Source organism: Oratosquilla oratoria, chromosome 11, assembly GCF_046742065.1.
Source record: "Oratosquilla oratoria isolate Oo_2021 chromosome 11, ASM4674206v1, whole genome shotgun sequence".
Classification (NCBI taxonomy): domain Eukaryota; kingdom Metazoa; phylum Arthropoda; class Malacostraca; order Stomatopoda; family Squillidae; genus Oratosquilla; species Oratosquilla oratoria.
The window spans coordinates 25,933,905-25,953,175 of record NC_134787.1 but is presented as its reverse complement, the minus strand read 5'-3'; the positions used below and the strand labels follow the sequence as shown (position 1 = coordinate 25,953,175).

The 19,271-nt window shown below is 36.8% G+C and overlaps 1 long non-coding RNA gene across 1 annotated transcript in view; it reads left to right on the top strand.

Moving 5' to 3' along the window:
• LOC143029681 (uncharacterized) overlaps nt 1-19,271 on the top strand; it is a 50,193-nt gene that overhangs the window by 17,503 nt on the left and 13,419 nt on the right. Inside the window, exon 2 of the long non-coding RNA XR_012966863.1 lies at nt 15,047-15,155. This is a non-coding gene — a long non-coding RNA (uncharacterized LOC143029681). The remainder of the gene's footprint in view (nt 1-15,046; nt 15,156-19,271) is intronic.

The window sequence follows — 19,271 nt, the reverse complement described above, 5'->3', positions numbered from 1 at the left end:
ATATATATATATATATATATATACATACAGTATATATATATATACAGTATATATGTATATATATATATATATATATATATATGTATATATATGCAAAGTAGTCCACTTGGAAAAAGAAACTAACGAAGCAGAGCGCTTTCGTATATTACATCTTCAGTGCAACAAGTTGCACTGAAGATGTAATATACGAAAGCGCTCTGCTTCGTTAGTTTCTTTTTCCAAGTGGTCTACTTTGCATAAGTGAACACACGTACCCGTGTTCTTATTAGCATATATATATATATATATATATATATATATTTATATATATATATATATATATATATATATATATATGCGTATACTTAGGCAGGAGGTTCTCCCTCTGGCAAGAAATGTTGTATATAATAGCATGATGACAACTCACAATTTTCTTGTTAACTTGTTCAATACTGCGAACAAGGCGACGTATTTCAAGAGGCAATCTATGTAGAAGGTCAGCAAAGGACATTTCAACACTGAGGCAGGATAGTCAAACTAGTAGATATTTCGGTACCAACGTTTCGAAGTTGCACAACTTCATTTTCAAGGCAGAATAATACATACAATAGTCAAATCGTAAATATACAGAAATAGTGTTACATAAATGAGCTAAGGAGAGGTTACAAACAAACAAATAATATGAAATAAGTACGAACATAGGAGAGGTGGACAAAAGGACAAAAACCCCAGCAATGACAATTGATCACCCACGCCGTGGGGTGGTCAATTGTTCACCGTGCTGTGAGGTGGAAGAATGGACATCAACATGGAAATGTGCGATCATGGCTTTAGAAGAAGGGAGAATTTGGAGATCTTGAAGCTGCTTATTCATGTCGGGGTTGCTGTGTTTGATATGCAACGCTTCGATAATCGCAAGTCTTTTGTGGTCTTTTTCCGTGGCAATAATGGAAGTACCCTTTACGAGGTCTTCTCTTGTGAGTCGTAGTTGGTGGTGGTTACTATAATGATTTTTGATGGCGCCTGCAGATAAATGAAGAGTAAGCCTTCTCGATACTTTAGTAGTAGTCATACCAATATACGACGCATGAGGCCCACAGTCCTCATGTTGGCATACAAATTTGTATACGGCATGACTACGTTGAAGGAGAGGGCGTTCAGGAGTGGTGTTATTTCTCATGATCAGGTTACTAATCCTCTTTTTTTTTTTGTAGTAAATGACCAGATTTAACCTATCGCTCTCGTTAATAGGTTTGACATTTCTTTTAATTATGTCCTTGATAATTCGTTCCTCGGTCTTATACGAGGTTGACATCTGAGACTTATAATATAAATTAATTTTATTGCTAGGCGGGATGATCTGTAAGGAGTTGTTTTTCTGGTTATACCACTTGTTTATAGTGCGTTTGACCACACTGGAAACGACGTGGTGTGGGTATCCATTGTCTACAAGCATTTGGGATACCCGGTCTATTTCTCTGTGGACGTTTTTTCCACTCACTGCAGTGGGACAGCGCTCTCCTGACGAAAGCTGCGATAGTAGTCTCTTTAAATCGGTCAGGGCATTCGCTTTGACCATTCAAACAATGGCCAGCGTTAGTGGATTTGACATAGACCGAAGTGGAAATTGTGTCCTCCTCGACTTTTAGGAGGACATCCAAGAAGGGGAGGGCACCATCTGTACTTTTTTCCATGGTGAAGTGTAGACCGGATTTCTCTTCGAATGTTTGACGTAAGACCTGCAGCTCGGACTCACTTTCTACACAAATGAATGTGTCGTCGATGTATCGGCAATACGTGCTAGGTCTCTGGATGTCACCGAAGACTTGTTCCTCGACAGTACCCATAAAGAAGTTTGCGAAGAGAACCTTTCCAGAAGAGACTAGAGCTCGAAGTCCTCCTCGACAACATTCAAGAGCTAGAAAAGAAAGGAACTGTTGTCACCTCTGGACCTTCTTTACAAGCTGAGCTCTTAGCTGAATCTAGTAAACGCCGTGGCTCATACTGCAGTAAGCTCCTATCTAAAGAATGAATGAATGCTGCAAAAGACTTAAGAAACAACCCGGACATCACGATTAGGCGTGCTGATAAGTGTGCCTTAATTGTTATTTTACCTACGGAAGAATACCTAGCCAAAATTGATCATATTCTCCAAGACGAGTCCAAATTTACACGCATTACACGGAATCCGGTTGAAGACATCAAAAGAAAGGTAAATAAGGTTATTGATTCCGTGAATGCAGTAACTGACGATGGAAGGAGGAGAAGACGTCCTTACGGTGGCAGGCGGGGATGTACGGGCGGGGTTTGCCTGTGGAGACGTCACACCACAATGGTACGGGGTTGTTAGGAAGCTGTCCTAGCTGTAAGGATGAGGTGTCGTGCATACGTAGGAGGCGGAGTTCACTGTCGTTATTCTGAGATGCGGCGATGCGTGAGTAGTCTATGTTGTGGTCAGGGAGGATGCTGGAGGTGATTCTAGACAAGGCGTCGGCCACCTGGTTATCCTCTCCCTTGATATACTCAATTCGAGTATGAAATTGGAAGAGGAATGACAGCTGCCGGGAGACTCTTGGGGAGTGATGGTCGGAGACCCTGTCTAGGGCATGGGCGAGTGGCTTGTGGTCTGTAAGGATGACGAAAGGCCGGCCTTCAATGAAAAATTAGAGGAAGTAGGGGTGGTGTTGAAAAAATTGGATCTCGCTCGGCTGAGGGCTTTGACCAAGAACCAATCCGGGTAAGCTAAATTACTAAGTAGCGTCGCTTCAGGATTATTCCTTCGAGCTCTTAGAATTTGCAGCCCCCAGTTTCTTGAAGGAGAATTTAACATTATAATATCTCAACTTAGTAATTTAGCTTACCCGGATTGGTTCTTGGTCAAAGCCCTCAGCCGAGCGAGATCCAATTTTTTCAACACCACCCCTACTTCCTCTAATTTTTTATTGGGTAAGAGCTCTTTAATCGTTCCCTTTTCTGAATCATTCATTCCCTCGACCAAGTTTCTTCCCAAAGAAAAATTAAATTTGATTAATTATTACCCTAACACCATTAATAAAAAGGTGGTAAATGTCCATCAAAGGTTAAAAGAAGAACAGAGCCAAGGGGTTTATTCGATTCCGTGTAAAGGTTGTGACTTAGTTTACATCGGACAGACTGGAAGGGATTTGAATACCAGGATGATTGAACATAAACGTTCCATTAGATATGCACAAGATAGCTCAGCTGTGTTCCAACATGTTAAGCAATTTAAACATTGTTTAGATTGGGACAGAGCTGAGCTTATTTATAAATCCAGATGTGAGTTCAGGAGAAAAATGGTAGAATCTACGATCATTGAATTTCAGCCCAACATGAATATTTCAAAGGGGCAATGGTCCCCGGACATAATGTCCGGACTCTTCATCTCCAACCTAGTGAAAGCTCATTTGCCTCCTGACCTCACATACGGAGTGAGAAGAGGGTAGAGATATCTTCCCATGTTCCCCTTTCTTTTGTGAAGGGTGCTACTTAAACAGTACGCCCTCTCTCTTATTTGTATCTACTGAAGAGGATTGCAGTTTGCAATCGAAATATATAGATTCCCCGTTTCCAGTCTTTTCTACTCCAACAGTGGTTTCTACGTTATTGACAAATGTGTGATTACATTTTTCACCTGTAATATATATATATATATATATATATATATATATATATATGTATATATATATATGTATATATAATCTAGCATTGCACCACGCATCAGGAACCCTTTCTTGACGTAAGCACTGGGTGTACAACTCGGCTATTTTAATATGAACTAATTTACCTGCGTCTTTCAACAGATCTATCGATATACCATCTTGCCCGGGTGCTTTTCCTCATTTCATAGTTTTTATAGCAAATTTTACTTCCTTTGTAATCTCTGATACACTATTAACGTCTACAGATGAATTTACTGACTCAACTTCGGTCTTCGACGAGTAAAGCTCTTGGTAAAATTCTTCGACTCTTTTTACCATTTTGTCTCTACATTTAATTATTTCCCCATTTCTGTCTTTCAGATGTATCATTTGCTGTCTTCCTAAAGCTTGTCTGCGCTCGGTCACTTTAATTATTTTACCTTTCCGAATAGTTTCCTCTATTTCATCCATGTTTCTCTTTCTTTTCTCTGATCTCTGCCTTTTGTTGATAAGCTTGTTTAGTTCTAATCTTTCTATTTCGTCTCTCCAGCATTTAATCTGCATGGTCCTTCTTTTTTTAATTAGGTCATTTGTAGCTTTGGAGTATTTCTTTTCCCTCAGGTTTTTTGTACTTCCCATAATCATATACACACGCACACACACACACATATATATATATATATATATATATATATATATATATATATATATATATATATGTATGTATTTACCTTGTTGTATTTAATGGGAAGGGGAGCTATGCTCGTGGTGTCCTGTCTTCATATCTCATTTTATCTAGACTGTTTTTAAATTCATGTATTGTTTTTGCACACACCACTTTCTCATCTAACTTGTTCCAAATGTCTATTACTCTGTGAGGAAAGCTGTTCTTTTTCAGATCTCTTCTATAGCTGTCTTTTTTTATTTTCTTTCCGTGTCCTCTTGTATTTCTATCATCCCATTTTATCAGATTCTCTCTATCAGTAATTTCTATGCCTTTCATGATTCTGTAACTAGCTATCAAATCTCCTCTCTCTCTTCTTTGCTCTAGTGTCTGTAGTTCAAGTTTTGCTAGTCTCTCTTCATATGATAGTTTTGAGTGTTGGTGCCAATTTTGTAATTGCTCTTTGTATTCTTTCAATTTTTTTTTATACATTTTTTTGTACTTGGTGACCGTATCGTTGCTGCATATTCCAGTCTTGGTCTTATCAGGGTGATTAGAATTTTCTTCACCATTTCTTCATCCAGGTATGTAAATGGAACTTTGATTGTTCTTATTAAATTATAAGTTTCTCCAAAAATCTTATTTATATGTTTCTCAGGTGACATATTATTCATAACAATGACTCCCAGGTCCTTCTCATTTTCTACTTTTTTATTCCTTCTTCTCCCAATTTATATGATCCTGTTATTCTGTTTTTGCTTTTTCCAAATTCCATTATACTACACTTTTTTGTATTGAACTCCATCTCCCACTTCCTACTCCATTCCTGTACTTTATTTAGATCACTCTGTAGTGATTCACAATCTTCTTCCGTGTTCACTCTTTTCAGTAGTTTTGCATCATCTGCAAAGAAGCTCATATAGCTTTCAATTCCTTCATCCATATCATTAATATATATAGCAAACATTATTGGGGCCAGAACTGTTCCTTGCGGAACACCGCTTATTACTTCATCCCATTTTGAGTGTTTATCTCTTATCACTACTCTTATTTTCCTTTCTTGCAAAAAGTCTTCCATCCAATTAAGCAGTTTGCCCTGTATTCCTCCTTCAGTTTCTAATTTCTTAAGCAACTTCTTATGTGGTACTTTGTCAAAAGCTTTTTTTAGGTCTAGAAATGCACAATCAGCCCATCCATCTCTTTCTTGTATTATATCTATTAGCCTTGAATAGAAACATATTAAATTGGTGACGCATGATCGTCCTTGTCTGAATCCAAATTGCCTTGGATTTAACACGTTTTTTTCTAAATATTTTACCCATCTACTTTTGACAATTCTTTCACAAATTTATGCTATTGTACTTGTTAGAGAGACTGGTCTATAGTTGGTAGGGTCTTCTTTATTTCCCCCTTTACATATAGGTACTATATTTGCTTTTTTCCAATCTTCTGGAACTTTTCCTTCTTTCAAGGAACTGTTTATTATGCTATGTATTTTGTCTGCCAGTTCATTCCTGCATTCTTTCAAAATCCAGTTTGCCATTTCATCTGGTCCATGCGATTTTCTGACATCAAGATTACTCAAGTGTTTCAATATTTCGTTCTTTGTTACTTCTATTTCTTTCATGGGAGAGACTTTTTCTTTCCATTCGATCTCTTCAGGTTGTATGTTCTCCCTTGTAAACACTGATTTAAAATGTTTGTTCATAATTTCCACCATTTCAATTTCCTCTTTGTATTCAACTCCTTGTCTTAATATCTCCAAGTCTTGTTTGTTTTTCAATTTGTTGTTTACAAATCTGTAAAATAGTTTTGGTTGATCTTTACACTTTTCTATGACATCTTTTTCATATTTTCTCTTTTCCTCTCTGCACGTTTGTACATATTCATTTCTATAACAAGTATATATTTTCCATTTTTCAGGCCTTCTGTCTTTTTTCCATCTGGTCCAAGCTTTGTCTCTTTTGTCTTTTAACTCCCTACAACTTTTATTGTACCAGCATTTTACATATTCTTTTTCTTGTTTTTGTCTTGGGACATACTTTTCCACTCCTTTTTTGTATTTTTTTTTTGTCAAAATATTCCATTTCTCTTCCACTGTTGTTTCTTCTTTGTATATTTCTTCCCAGTTTTCTTTTTGAAAGAATTCTCTTATTTTATCAAAGTTTGTTTTTTCATACATCATTCTTCCTTTTCTGTATTGTTCATTTCTTTTCATGTATTTTTCTTCATTTAGTTCCAGTTCAATCAATATGTGGTCACTTTTACTTATTGGTGTTTTATATTCAATCTTTTCCACTATTCTAGGTTCAGATGTAATTATTAGGTCTAGTCTCGATGGTTCTTCCTCATTTCTATACCTAGTGTTCTCCTGTATCCACTGTGTCATTGTATTGTCAGTAATCATCTCAAGTAGAGCGTTTCCCCATGAGCCGTCTCCACCCTTTACTGTCATCTCTTCCCAGCAGATTTCTTTGCAATTAAAGTCGCCCATCATAACTATTCTTCCTCCATCTTCCATTATCTTATTTAATGTTATCTTTGTGTCCTCTAACATACTTTTATGTTCACTCTCTTCCCACGAGGCTGTTTTTGGAGGCACATAATTTATCACAAACTTTCTGCTCTTCTTATCTCTGTCTTCCACTTCGATCATAATCATCTCTACTCTATTCTTTCCATATGTGACACACCTCACGTTTATATCCTTCTTAGTCAGGAACATAACTCCACCCCCTTGCTTTTTCTCTCTGTTTCTAATCCAATAATTATATGCATCATGTCCTACACTGTTGGGTGGTAGTGGACCTTTTAATTTTGTTTCTACAATTCCCATTATGTCCGGTTCTTTTTCCTTCAAATAATCATTCAGCTCATTCAATCCTGTTATTAATCCATCTATATTTGTGTAAGACACTCTTAGTTTTCTGCCACTTCCATTGTGTTCTCTGTTTCCCTTTTGTTTTTCTCTTGTATGTCGAATTTCCTTAGTTTCATATTCACTACTCTCCAATAGAATCTCTCTTTTTCTGACTCTGTTCTGTTCTCGTTTTTTTCCTTAGCTTCAAGTCTTTTCTGTTTTTCTTCCTCTCTTTCCTCTTTATTCATTTCCCTTTTTATCCATACCTTTTTATATTGTTCACTTGTTGCTAGTTTCCCTGTTTTTGCTAAGATATTCTCTGCCGTCGTTTGTGACCTGAATTTAATCTTAATTGGTCTGGTCTTATCTGTACTATACTTTCCGAGTCTGAACTTCTCTTCAATTTGTTTCATGATTTCTGGTTCATCTTCCTGAACTAATTGTAGTAAACTGCTTAATTTTTCATTTTCCTCTTTGATTCTTGAGGTTCTATCTGGGTTATGTTTCTCTTCCATTCCTAATATAATTATACATTTAGTTTTGTCTGCTAAGTCTCTTACAATATTCTTCTTCTGTCTCATCACTTTGATAACTGAGTCTTCAGTTTGTTCTTTCATTTGCTGTTTAATTATATCAGTAAATGCAACTTTACTGTTTTCTTGGATTGTCTTCCAACCCTTAGCTTCTTTAGCTATGGCCTCTTTGTTTTCTTTATTATTCCTCTTTAATTCTTCATTCTCCTCTTTTACTTCTTTTAACTTTCTTTTTTAGTTCTTCTATTTCCTTAATTAAGTTTTTGTTTGCCTTCTCTAGTGCTTCCAATCTTTCAACCCTTTCAGCCATTTTTGACATTCTACCGAACCTACTCTCCCAATGTTCGGTCATTTGTTCAAGTTTTTCTTCAAGTCTTGCCAGTCGGGGGAGGTTGGTATCCCCCCCCCCTCCTTAAATCCCTGGAAATTATTATCCTCACCTTCTATTGTGCTACTCATATCTATGTTTCTAATCTTTACATTTTTGTTAGACCCTTCATCGTCACTAAACTGGTCCGGCCCTCTTTTGTTTACATGGCGTCTGCCTGCCTGGACCAAGTCCTCTCCTTCCTCATTTCCTTCCATTTCCCTCAGTAATCCCTCCCCTTCTCCTTTTTCCTCACTTTCCCACTACACCACGAGCAATTCCCCCCCCTGTAAATACAATAGGTACTTCCTTTGCTTTGGGATCCACGAAAATTTCACTTTTTCTTCAGAACGTCCTCTACGCCGTCCATCCGATGAAGTGTGTGTATTTACCTAGTTGTATTTACCTAGTTGTATTTTACGGGAAGGGGAGCTATGCTCGTGGGGTCCCGTCTTCATATCTCATTTTATCTAAACTATTTTTAAATTCATGTATTGTTTTTGCACACACCACTTTCTCATCTAACTTGTTCCAACTGTCTATTGCTCTGTGAGGAAAGCTGTTCTTTTTCAAATCTCTTCTATAGCTGTCTTTTTTTATTTTCTTTCCGTGTCCTCTTGTATTTCTGTCATCCCATTTTATCAGATTCTCTCTATCAGTAATTTCTATGCCTTTCATGATTCTGTAAATAGCTATCAAATCTCCTCTCTCTCTTCTTTGCTCTAGTGTCTGTAGTTTAAGTTTTTGTAGTCTCTCTTCATATGATAGTTTTGAGAGTGTTGGTGCCAATTTTGTAATTGCTCTTTGTATTCTTTCAAGTTTTTTTATACATTTTTTTGTACTTGGTGACCATATCGTTGCTGCATATTCCAATCTTGGTCTTATCAGGGTGATTAGGATTTTCCTCACCATTTCTTCATCCAGGTATGTAAATGCCACTTTGATTGTTCTTATTAAATTATAAGTTTCTCCAAAAATCTTATTTATATGTTTCTCAGGTGACATATTATTCATAACAATGACTCCCAGGTCCTTCTCATTTTCTACTTTTTTTATTCCTTCTTCTCCCAAATTATATGATCCTGTTTTTCTGTTTTTGCTTTTTCCAAATTCCATTATACTACACTTTTTTGTATTGAACTCCATCTCCCACTTCCTACTCCATTCTTGTACTTTATTTAGATCTCTCTGTAGTGATTCACAATCTTCTTCAGTTTTCACTCTTTTCAGTAATTTTGCATCATCTGCAAAGAAGCTCATATAGCTTTCAATTCCTTCATCCATATCATTAATATATATAGCAAACATTATTGGGGCCAGAACTGTTCCCTGCGGGACACCGCTTATTACTTCATTCCATTTTGAGTGCTGATCTCTTATCACTACTCGCATTTTTCTTTCTTGCAAAAAGTCTTCCATCCAATTTAGCAATTTACCTTGTATTCCTCCTTCATATTCTAATTTCTTAAGCAACTTCTTATGTGGTACTTTGTCAAAAGCTTTTTTTAGGTCTAGAAATGCACAATCAGCCCATCCATCTCTTTCTTGTATTATATCTATTAGCCTTGAATAGAAACATATTAAATTGGTGACGCATGATCGTCCTTGTCTGAATCCAAATTGCCTTGGATTTAGTACGTTGTTTTTTTCCAAGTATTTTACCCATCTACTTTTGATAATTCTTTCACATATTTTTGCTATTGTACTTGTTAGAGAGACTGGTCTATAGTTGGTAGGTTCTTCTTTATTTCCTCCTTTATATATAGGTACTATATTTGCTTTTTTCCAATCTTCTGGAACTTTTCCTTCTTTTAAGGAACTGCTTATTATGCTATGTATTTTATCTGCCAGTTCATTCCTGCATTCTTTCAGAATCCAGTTTGCTATTTCATCTGGCCCATGCGATTTTCTGACATCAAAATTACCCAAGTGTGTCAATATTTCATTCTTCGTTACTTCTATTTCTTCCATAGGGGGGACTTTTTCCTTCCACTCAATCTCTTCAGGTTGTATATTTTCCCTTGTAAACACTGATTTAAAATGTTTGTTCATAATTTCTGCCATTTCCATTTCCTCAGTGTATTCAACTCCTCCTTGTCTTAATTTCTCCAAGTCTTGTTTGTTTTTCAGTTTATTGTTTACAAATCTGTAGAATAGTTTTGGTTGATCTTTACACTTTTCTATAACATCTTTTTCATATTTTCTTTTTTCCTCTCTGCACTTTTGTACATATTCATTTCTATAACCAGTATATATTTTCCATTTTTCAGGTCTTCTGTCTTTTTTCCATCCGGTCCAGGCTTTGTCTCTTTTGTCTTTTAACTCCCTACAACTTTTGTTGTACCAGCATTTTACATATTCTTTTTCTTGTTTTTGTCTTGGGACATACTTTTCCACTCCTTCTTTGTAAATTTTTGTCAAAATATTCCATTTCTCTTCCACTGATGTTTCTTCTTTGTATATTTCTTCCCAGTTTTCTTGTTGGAAGAATTCTCTTATTTTATCAAAGTTTGTTTTTTCATACATCATTCTTCCTTTTCTATATTGTTCATTTCTTTTCATATATTTTTCTTCATTAAGTTCCAGTTCAATCAATATGTGGTCACTTTTACCTATTGGTGTTTTATATTCAATCTTGTCCACTATTCTAGGTTCAGATGTAATTATTAAGTCTAGCCTCGATGGTTCTTCTTCATTTCTATACCTAGTGTTCTCTTGTATCCATTGTGTCATTGAATGGTCAGTAATCATCTCAAGTAGAGCATTTCCCCATGAGTCATCACCACTCTTTACTGTCATTTCTTCCCAGCAGATTTCTTTGCAATTAAAGTCGCCCATCATAACTATTCTTCCTCCGTCTTCCATTATTTTAGTTAATGCTATCTTTGTGTCCTCTAACATACTTTTATGTTCACTCTCCTCCCATGAGGCTGTTTTCGGAGGCACATAATTGATCACAAATTTTCTGCTCTTCTTATCTCGGTCTTCCACTTCTATCATAATCATCTCTACTGTATTCTTTCCATATATGACACCTTTCACGTTTATATCCTTCTTAGTCAGGAACATAACTCCACCCCCTTGTTTTTTCTCTCTGTTTCTAATCCAATAATTGTATGTATCATGTCCTACACTGTTGGGTGGTAGTGGGCCTTTTAATTTTGTTTCTACAATTCCCATTATGTCCGGTTCTTTTTCTTTCAAATAATCATTCAGTTCATTCAATCCTGTTATCAATCCATCTATATTTGTGTAAGACACTCTTAGTTTTCTGCCACTTCCATTGTGTTCTCTGTTTCCCTTATGTTTTTCTTTAGTATGTCGAACTGCTTTATTTTCATGTTCACTACTCTCCAATAGAATCTCTCTTTCTCTGACTCCGTTCTTTCCTCGTTTTTTGCCTTAGCTTCAAGTCTTTTCTGCTTTTCTGCCTCTCTTTCCTCCTTATTCATTTCTCTTTTTATCCATACCTTTTTATATTGATCATTTGTTGCTAGTTTCCCTGTCTTGGATAGAATTTTCTCTGCCGTTGTTTGTGACCTGAATTTAATCTTAATTGGTCTGGTCTTATCTGTACTATATTTTCCGAGTCTGAATTTTCCTCAATTTCCTTTATAATTTCTGGTTCATCTTCCTGGACTAATTTTAATAAACTGCTTACTCTTTCATTTTCCTCCTTGATTCTTGCGGTTCTATCTGGGTTATGTTTCTCTTCCATTCCTAATATAATTATACATTTCTTTTTGTCAGCTAATTCTCTTACTATATTCTCCTTCTGTCTCATCACTTTAATAACTGAGTCTTCATTATGTTCTTTCAATTGCTGTTTGACTATGTCAGTGAATGAAACCTTATTCCCTTCTTGGGTTGTTCTCCAATTTTTAGCTTCTGTAGCTATTTTCTCTCTGTTTTCATTACTATTCTTCTTCAATTTCTCATTCTCCTCCTTTACATTTCCTAACTGTCTTTTTAGGTCCTCTATTTCTTCAGTTAAGTTTCTGTTAGCCTTCTCTAGTTGTTCCAACCTTTCAATTCTCTGGAAAATGGAGTCTACATTACCTAACTTACGTTCCAAGTCCTCGATCACCTTATCAACTCTCTCCTCTAGTCTTATCAGTCGGGGGGGGGGTTGTGTCCCCCCCACCCTCTTTAAATCCCTGGAACATATTCTCGTCACTTTCTTCTGTATTGCTCCTCTCTATACTTCTAATCTTTACATTTTTATTAGACATTTCATCCTCACTCAGTCTTTTGTTTACCTTTCGCTTGTCTGGCTGGGCCAAGTCTACTCCCTCCTCATTTCCTTCCATTTCCCTCAGTAATCCCTCCCCTTTTCCTCTTTCCCTACTTTCCCACTACTCCACGAGCAATTTCCCCCCCACCCTGCAAAAACACTAGGCACTTCTCTTTGCGTTGGGATCCACAGACTTCAGTTTTCTTCAGAACGTCCTCTACGCCGTCCATCCGATGAAGTGTGTGTGTGTGAGTGTGGGTATGTGCACGCGTATTTGCATGCATAACATTCTTATGATAATACCTTTGTTATAAACGGAAAGCGAAAGGATGATCATGTCACAGAACAAGGACAAGTGCATGCCAATTAAGCTAATTGCGTCCTTGTTTTCCCGAAGTGTATCACGAGCTGCTGATTTATATGAAGATCAGAAGGGTTCATAAAGCGCGAATCACCTGTTTTACTCTTCAGTTATCACCTTTATCCACTGTTTATGGATCAAACTCAATGACTCTTTTTATGACTCGTACGGCCTTGTGAATATTACTCAGAGAAGTTGTGGGGATGTCCTTAGGTTTTGTTTCTATTTTGTCGTAATGGTCAGATGGCAACCAAGCAGTATTAGGTTTTTAAACTTGTCAACTTGGCTGGTTCAGACCAGATTGTATCATATATGTGTTGACTGTAAAGCTAACCTTGAGTTTTGCCATTGATAGCATCAAAAGAATATCACCAAGATGAATTTCTTCTTTGCAGATAGGTAATTTTATAGAATTTATCAAGTTTTATAGATAGTGAGTTTTTCTGAATGACTATGGATGTTCCACATACAACAGAACCCAAAGCTTGCAGAGATGACCACATAAAACTTGTTACTTCATAAGTTTTTCCCTTAGCTAGGAATCAATGTTGCAGTGAGTCTTTCAGTGGATCTATTGGCTGATGCGTATTGTTGTCTTTTTCCTTGATATTAGGGGCTACAAATGATACCACTTCTGAATAAATTCCCTGATTCTTTTTCAGATAGTTAACCAGTCACCTGGTGCAACTTTTGATTCTTTTAATAAAAAATATGACAAAATTGGTCTTTTCAGGGCCAGTCTTTGCTACATTTTCTTTGCTTCCTCTTGATATGGTTAACTTTAAGAACATAAAAATGAAGGAGACTGCAAGAGATCATAAGGTCTACACTATGCTGCTCCATGTCCATTACCACTTGTCATCCCCATCCATAAAGTTGTCTAAGCCTTTTGTAAAAAATCTAGTTTTAGCACTTGCTTGTTTACTAAGTCTATTCCAATTGTTGACCACTTCATTAGTAAACCAATTCTTGCTTATTTATTTCTTAAATCTAGCTTTGTCCGATTTAAATACATTACTGTGGGTCCTGCCCTGTTGTCTTAATATGATGACCTTGTTTACATCTCCCTTGCTAAAGCCTTTGATCCACTTGAACACTTCACACTCTGCATCTTTCTAGAGAGCGTGAGTTAAGGTGCCTAAGCCTGTCCTTCTAAAGTAACTTTTGAGCCAAAGTATCATTTTGGTCATTTCTCCTCTGTACATATTCAGTGAATTGATATCCATTCCATAGGATGGAGACCAAAACTGTTCTGCATAGTCAAGGCTGGGTCTAACTAATGCCAGATAGAGTTTGATAATTACCTCTGCATTTATATTCATAACCATCCTATCAATGAAACCTAATGCTCTGTTAGCTGTTCCTGGTGCTAATGCACTGTTTCCTAGAGTTAAGGTTAGGACTCGCTAGAACTCCCAAGTCTCTCGCATTCAATTTTCTCTAAAAAAGTTTTATCTAAGCTATACCTGCTTTCTGGGCTGTGTAAACCTACATTTAATATGCTACACTTTGAGATATTGAAGTCAATTTGCCATTTCACTATGTAAACAATTTGTTAAGATTCTCCTACAGAATCTCGGTGTTCTCCTAACCTAATTACCGGTAAACATCCTGTATTAGGGTTGTCTGCAAACTTACTAACATCACAATTAATACCATTGTCCAAGTTGTTTATATATATTTAATGAACAGTAAAGGACCCAAAATTGAACCCCAATTGGAACTTCATTAGAAACACTCCCCCATATGAATTTTACACTCACTGTTTTCTGTCACTGATCCAAGCTCTAATACATTTAAACATTTTTCCTCCTATGCCATGGGCTTTGACTTTATTTAGTAGTCTCTGGTGGGGCACCTTATTGAACACTTTGCTTAAGTCAAGGTAAATAATATCGTAAATATAATTGTTATGTGACGCCTTGAAGACATTAGTGTGAAAAGATAGAAGATTAGTTACATATGACTTACCCTTGGTAAACTCATACTGTGAGTCACAAATCATATTATGTCTCTTGATGCAATCTCAGATTCAATTAACTATTATTAATTCAAGCATTTTACCAATAACTGATGGCAAACTGAGTGGCCCATAATTGGATATAGATGATTAATCTCCCTTTTTGCCCACCAGGACTGTGGTGCAGCATACATTCTATATCATAAGTCAGGGTCATTTTGAACTCAGTCACAGTGACCCATTGACTCAGTACTTTTACATGTTAAAGTGCTTTGCCCACCAAGACTATGGTGGAGCTTATGTTCTATATAGTAAATCAGGTCCATTATGAACTCAGTCATGGTTACCCATCCTATCTGTATTTTAACATCCTAAATTGCTTTGCACACCAGGCCTGTGGTCGATCTTAAGTTCTATATCTCATTTCAGGGTCATTTTCAACTCAGACACGGTGACCTGTCGCCTCACTACTTTAGCATGGTAAAGTGCTGAGCCCACAAGGACTGTGGTGGAGCTTACATTCTATATCGTAATTCAGGTTTGTTTTGAAATCAGTCACGGTGACCCATGGACTCAGTACTTTAACATGTTAATCTGCTTTGCCCACCAAGAATGTGGTGGAGATTATGTTCTGTATTGTAAGTCAGGTTAATTTTGGAACCAGTCATGGTGACCCTTCAACTCAATTCTTTAACATGCCAGAGTGCTTTGCCCACCAATTCCTTAACAGAGTGGTGCAGCATATGTTCTATATCGTAAGTCAGGTTAATTTTGAACTCAGTCATGGTGACCTATCACCTCACTACTTTAACTTGCTAAAGTACTGCTCACCAGCACTGTGGTGGAACTTACATTCTACATACTGTATATCATAAGTCAGGTTGATTTTGAACTCGGTCACGGCAACCCATTGTATGAGGGCTTTAACATGCTACAGTGCTAGTAATAGTGCACTAGTATACTAGTATTATGGTACTAGTACTAATATACCAGTATTGGTGTACTAATACTAGTGTACTAGTAATCATGTAATAGTGTAGTACTGCAGTAGTACTAGTATACTAGTACTAGTGTATTCATACTAGTGTAATAGTACCAGTGTATTAGTGTACTAATACATTAGTGGTAGTGTACTAGTACTAATACTAATATACTAATATTAGTGTACAAATACTAGTGTACTAGTAATGTACTAGTACTAGTGTACTAGCACTAGTGTAGTGTACTGCAGTAGTACTAGTGTACTAGTACTACTGTACCACTATACTAGCACTGGTGTATTCATACTAGTGCACTGGTACATGTGTACTACAACCAGTATCATCCCACTGTCACCCCCGTCTCCTCTCTCTATAAGTTCCGTAATTCTCCAGAATAGTTCTTGCAATTGGTTCTAAAGGCCCGTTGCCTTTTTCCTTCTGTAGCTTGAGGGGTGAATAAAATAGGGTGTAGTTTAAAGATGCTTCTTGGTGTAGCTCTGTACACCCTGAGAGCCCCCCTCGGAACCCTCTACATTACGTCAAGCCACCTTCGTTCTGACATCACTCTTTCATTCATCCAATAGTCTTTTACTTCTCAAACAAGTGCCACACCTTACGGGCATGACTTTTCCTCTCTGCGCCAATAATGTTTCTCCTGCTCCACCTTTTTCTCCAATCAGAGAGGCTGTTATACTCTTCCAAACGATACCACCATGTAAGCATTATGTCGCAACAAAAATGGCTTGTCCGCTTACAATTACAACAGTCACCTCCGTATAAACAATATTGGAACCACCAGGCGACACTCAGCATTTTGTTACATATACAAGGTGCGAGTCTGACTTAGCTATCCCTGTCGCCTGTCGGCCGTTGTTTTCATAACAACTGACCCTGGATTAGCATTCGTTCTCCATCTACCTCTCCATCTACTTTCTTTTCTACTTTCATCTATACTTCCCTCTACCGGCCTCTTACAACCAATGTACTAGTGTATTAGTGTACTAATACATTTGTTGTAGTGTACTAATACTAGTGTCCTAGTACTAGTGTCTTGCCGTGTCTTGTGACACTGCTCCTGACCCAGGGCAGTGGACAAGATGTAGGGATGACCCGTCATCCAGGAGGTGCCAAAGTAAGAGGGAGGGAAGAGGGTGGAGGGGAGTGGAGTATGTTGGGGATGGAATGGGTGGGAGTGGTTTTTATGCCTTTGTTTTTTGGCCACCTACATTGTAAGGGGAAAAAAGCCTTTGGTATATGTATGTATGTATGTAAGTATGTATGTATGTATGTATGTATGTATGTATGTAGTACTAGAAATAGTGTACTAGTACCAGTAAACTAGTACTAGTGTACTTGTACTAGTAATAGTGTATTATTAGTGTATTACTGTACCTTGTACTTGTATAAGTGCACTAGTGTCCTAGCAATCGTGTACTAGTGCTAGTTAGTACTAGTTTACTAATGCTAGTGTACAAGTACTAAGATACTAGTACTTGTGTACTAGTACTTATATACTACTACCCGTGTACTAATATCAATGTACTAATTTACTTGTACTAGTGTACTAGATCAGTGTAGAAACACTAGTGTAGTACTATTGTAATAATACTAGTGTACTAGTACTAGTGTATTAGTGTACTAGTACTATTGTACTAGTACTAGTGTACTAGTGAACTAGTACTAATGTAGTTGTACTAGTGTACTAGTAATAATATAGTATTACTATTGTACTGGTGTACTAATACTAGTGCTAGTGTACTAATACTAGCATACTAGAATACTAGTATTAGTGTACTAGTACTAGTGAACTAGCCCTAATGCACTTGTACTAGTGTACTAAGACTAGTACTAATAGTTTACTAGTACTAGATTAGTAGTGTGCTAGTGTACTGGTACAAGTGTATTAGTGCACTAGTACTTGTCTGCTAGTACTAGTGTAATATATTAGCACTAGTGTAATACTACTAGTGTACGTGACGTGTACTAGTATATTAATCTATCAGTAGTAGTGCATTAGTACGAGTGTATTAGTCTATTAGTAATAGTGTACTAATACTAATGTAAAACAGTAGTGTACTAGTGTACTAGTAGTGCATTAGTATACTAGTACTAGTGTGTTTATGTACTAGTACAAGTGTACTTGCATTAGTGTGGTAGTGTATTAGCACTAGTGTGGTAGTGTACTAGCACTAGTGTACTAGTATAAATGTACTATTGTGCTTGTATACTAGTACTATTGTACTAGTACTAATGTACTAGTGTGTTGCAAGAAACGCATGTAGATTGTATCTGATTCATTCTATACTAGCGTGCGCACGCGCATGCATTAGCTACACGACGTCAGATTTTGTGGTATCAGCAAACCCAAAGGACCATCCATTGTCTGACCCGACCCGCGGTCAGTTTGGTTTGACCTCAGATTCAATCGTCAAATCCAACTGCATTCTTACCGGGGAGTCGTCCATACAATGTTACCTTTCGATAAATTATTCATTACGTCGGTAGGATCATGTTTCTTTCTTTGTATATGTACTTTCTTTCTGTATATATGTATCTATGTTTTGTACTGGGTGCTCACACTCGGTTCTATACTGTACATGAATTTAGTCACAAGGAAAATATATTTATGTAATTATAACCGTGTTGGCAACCGACGCATTTTCTTCGTCGCGCACTATGTGGCAAGAATGAGACGAAGCTTGACTACACTACCGTCAAGACTTACCAAATAAAGAGAAGAACCCAAGCGACGCCTTTATCTCAACACCTCCAGACTAATGTAGAACAACACAAGTCTGCAAGTGTACTAGTACTAGTGTTCTAGTGTACTGGTAATAGTGTATTGGTACTAGTGGACTACTACACCTGTACTAGTATATTAATGTTCTAGTACTAGTGTACAAGTGTTCTTGTACACGTGTACTACCGTACTATTACTAGTTTACCAGTACACGTGTACTAGTGTATTCTTGTACTTGTGTACTAGCGTTCTCGTACAAGTGTATTATTGGGCTCGTACTAGTATACTAGTACTCATGCACTAGTACTAGTGTCCTAGTACTCGTGTACTAGTACCAGTGTACTATTATACTAGTACTAATGCATTGTACAAGTGTACCAGTACTAGTGTATTAGTGTGTTACTACTGGTATACTAGCGTATTAGTAGTAATGTATTAGTGTGTTAATCCTAATGTAATTGTGTTCTAGGGCTTTTTTACTACAGTAGTGTACTACTAATGTACTAGTGTACTAATACAAGTATTAGTACTAGTGTCCTGTACAAGTGTACTAGTGTACTAGTAATAGTGTACCAGTACTAGTGTATTATTGGACTATTATACTAGTACTAGAGTAGTAGTACTAGTGAACTGGTGTACTAGTACTAGTGTATTATTACTGTGCTTGTGCTAGTGCTAGTGTACTATTGCAAGTAAACTAGTACTAATGTACTGTCATTAGTGTGCTTAGTGTACTACTATATGTGTACTAATGCTTGTTTACTAGTGTACTAGTATTAGTATATTAATATACTAGTACAAATGTACTAGTACTAATGTACTAGAATACTAATACTAGTGTACGAGTAATAATGCACTAGTACTAATGTACTAGTACTAGTGTATTAGTACTAATGTACATTGTGTAATACTACTAGTGTAGTAGTAATAGTTA